Raw genomic sequence first — 4,010 nt, forward strand, 5'->3', positions numbered from 1 at the left:
GTAGTGAGTGTGAGTGAATAAGAAAATGACGAAGGAAGGGTAGGGAAAGGGTGGGGGCGGGGAGAGAGAGAGGTGGAGAGAAGTGTGCGCAATCGGTATGATGCGCGCGCTGTAAAGCCAGCATGCCGCCAACAGAAAATGTTTGGAATAAGTGGGGGGGGGGGGGGGTGTATCACATCTACACACTGTTTAGTGACACTGTGCATACAGTTCTGCTGCTCAACACTAAACTTTTGTGTGCGTGCGATTGTAATTCTAACTGCTCTGGTTTTACTTTCTTGCTAAATACATCTCAAATGCACACTTTAAAACGATGGGGGGCAGATGAAGCGCAGTAATCACTGCATTCAAATAAATGTGCAGTGCAGCGATGGCTTTTGCGCCTGCGGTCATGAATCTCACTTAATGCTCACACTTTAGCTGCTCTGGCGCGAGCCCACTGCGCTTTAAGCGCTTTCACTCCGTCTCTCCGAAGGTGTGATCAGACCTTCCCTTAACACCGTAATATTTTCTGCTTTTTTTTTCACAGCGGCATCGTGGTCGATTGCAACAGAGGACTTGAAGGCGTTATCGCCATCCCTGTTTAATCATGTCCGATTATAGCGCATCTCTGCTCACCGGATTTTAAATAGCAATCAGAAAGCAGTCAACGTTTCACGCAGATCATATTCGAGTTCACATGTACAATATAAATAGCATTTTAACGACATATTTGTACGCTATATAACGCATATGAAATGAATAACTTGTTCCATAAATGATTTTTTTGTGCATAATGTCACAACAATAACTTTTTGTATATTCCAGATTTTTTTATGGTTGCTAATAATATATACAACGCAATTCGCTATGCCGTCTGCATAGTACATTTAAACTGTATTGTTATGCTTTAAATAAAATATTTAGTTCATTTAATCTGTTTGTTGAATTCACCTTTAAATGCTTGTATTGCATATATACGCATATACTCTGAACCACCGTTTTGGCTTAAAGAGGAAGTCAGATTGGTGCCACTGCCCATCGCACTGGGGCGGTTGGCTTGTCGGTCCTTTAGTCCATTCTGTGTCCGTCGCAGGGCCGCTAAGTGACTGACTAGGCACCCGCTAATCCTCTACCTTGTTTATATGTGTCCTTTTCCTCTTTTACCTTTACATTTCCAAGTTGTATTCTATTTTCCAGAGCATTTGTTTTGCTCAGAATGTGCCCGAAATGAGACAGGCTCTGTCTGTCTATTTGTGCTCTAAGTGAAAGACGTCTTTGTTCTGCCTTCAAATAGCACAAATGTATGCACAGTAACCAAAACAGGGGCGATTTGTTCGTCTTTGGCTCTTTCATAACCGCCATCGACTCGTCTTTTATTACGCTACTCGGTGCCTAAAACATGACGTTTAGTTGTAGTTAGTTGTTTAATGTTTTGTTATAGTTATTAAAATCGGAGTGCTTAGAGTTCGTCTGCATTTACTCCTTCGTCATGATTCACTGGTTTCATTCCCTGTCCATGGTGCTGAACTGGGACAGCGCTGTCCGGCCTCTCATGCTGATTAAATGGAAGAAGCTACATCCAGTACGTAATTTTTAGACCCAAACTGGAATCGTTTAACCTTGTGTGTGTTTCTGAGTAAAGCTACTAACCTGACAAGTTTTATAGAAAACTACTAACGCTCAATCATTTTCCTGACTTACACATTTTACACATTATCATTGTGAATGGCTCTGATTATGATCTAATTAAAATGACGGTGGCTGTGTTGTATATACTCCGAAATATTTATATTTTCTATCCAGAAACTTCCCTATGCTCAATATACCCAGTGCGATAGTATAGGCCTATTCATTTTGACAACCGTATTTTGTATTTTTTAAGGATTTAATGACGGAAACAATGAGATCATTCTTATCGCCAGTATCCCGATGCTAAAACACGTTCCGCAATACAATTCAGTACTTTTTATTTACTGGGAGATCTTCAGTTTCCGATCTAACTACTTTTTTAGCTAATTAGTTTCTGTATTGAAAGCAACCAATTCAGTTTAGTCACGTACTTGGATGGTCAGCACATTTAAAAGGTCCAAACTCAATTTTAAGGCATCGGTTATGTGGGTTTCTATGTCAAGGAAACATCTATCAAACGGGAAAACGTGTTTTTAATTATACAAGACCAGCATTATTATCTTATTGAAAGGATAACGTCGGGTTCTGATTTAATGTCAGGGATCACTGCTTTGCTGCATTAATATATGTTAATTAAATGTTTCTCAACCCAGTCTTCGGGAACCCCCCGCCACAGTCCACATTTTTGCATCCTTCCAGCTCCCAGCACACCTGAACCAAATAATTAAGTGATCAAGAACACCGATTGCCTGGTACAAGTGTGCTGGGAGCTGGGAGGGACCTGAAATATCGATTCCCTGGGGATCGCTGAGGACTGCATTGTGATTCACTGCGTTACTCTGTGTACAGTTGTACCCCTTATTATGAATTAAAATTGCTATTATTATTACTAGTTAATATCATCTATGTAATATATTTTCCAGATGCATCCTCCACTGATGCATTAAGAGTAGATAATGTATGGTTTCCTAGTGAGAAAATAAGCCTATGGACAAAGTTTGTAAAGAATCACGTGTTTAGGACTGTGTGAAATACCACCTGTGTTCAGGGTTGTGCGTGTGAGGAATTGTGTTGAAAGGAAAGTGTTCTAGCACCAAATATAGCTCCCTTGATTTTGAAGGCATTTTTCATTCTTCTTGTGTTGGAGCCCAGCTTCTGTCCAGCATTTCTCTCACTCTTGAGCAGCTCCTCTTCTTCACGAGGTTCTGCTCGAATCAGAGAGGAGCAGTGTGAAGCAGCATTTGGGCAGAATGCCCTGTTGGATCATATGCCCCGCCCCCTCAGCAACCTGACAGCCAATAGGAAGCTGCCGGGATGCTGCGCGTCTGCTAGAATTAGTGCAATTTATACTACACATTACTACTTATCAGTATAATTATCTTTATTCTCATGCTGTTGTCATGGCTGCATTTTCTAAGCAGAAATTTGCAGATCTGATGCCCCAATGATGCTCATTCATTATTTTCAAGCACTTCACCTTAATTCAGTGCTCCATTTAAAGAAAAGATCTGACCAATGCCTTCTGATCTGGCCTTTAGTTTTCAGCTCAATGGTCGCATTAGATCCAGATCACAGCCGACCATGGCTTCTCTGCCTCTGTAAAATCGGCTGTGGGAGTAGGGGCCCGCAAGCCAGGTCTTGGCTTTGTCCTCTGCTCTCGCATAAATGTGAGTAGATCCGTAACCACTGGAACTGTCATCATTCACATGCCATGCGGATGTCGCCTGCGGTCTTCCCATCCACACTAGACAAACATGTGTCCCAGTCCAATCTGAAAATCTTAGAAGACCCATAGAAGCTTGGATCGTTCCACCTCCACACACCACCGTTGCTTGCTGGTCTCCTGGGTGACCTTCCTACCCTCACACAACACGAGGCTTGCACCTGATCGATAGGACATCGTTCTTAACCTTCCTGTGTCCATAATTAATGTATATGTGCTGTTCAGACTCACCTATGCCCTGAATTAGACAAGCCATTCTGGAGATGGATGGATGGATGGATGGATGGATGGATGGATGGATGAGACAGAGGGCCTGATTTGTATCTGATCCTTGGGGTTGGGTAGTGATGCCGGTTGTAATATATGCTGTAATATATATGAATACTGCCCAGGCTCTCTTGGTTGCATTAAGGGAGGATAAACACAGAGCCAGTGTTTGTATAACATTAACAGAAAGCACCTGTTGAAATTATGATGATGAAAAGGGGGACCAGCAGGGTATGCCTGAGTGTCGCTGTTCTCTGACGGGCTTCTGTAATTAGCCGTGTGGAAAAACATCTGAGGTTTTCGCTAATGTTGGGTTTGCGGCATCGAATGTGTACGGTGCTCAGGCGCGTGTCATCGCGTGTTTAGTCAGCTTTGGCGCCCCAGCTGGTGTTACGCCCGTGTGACGTCC

The sequence above is a fragment of the Brienomyrus brachyistius genome, chromosome 22, assembly GCF_023856365.1.
Source record: "Brienomyrus brachyistius isolate T26 chromosome 22, BBRACH_0.4, whole genome shotgun sequence".
Taxonomy (NCBI): Eukaryota; Metazoa; Chordata; class Actinopteri; order Osteoglossiformes; family Mormyridae; genus Brienomyrus; species Brienomyrus brachyistius.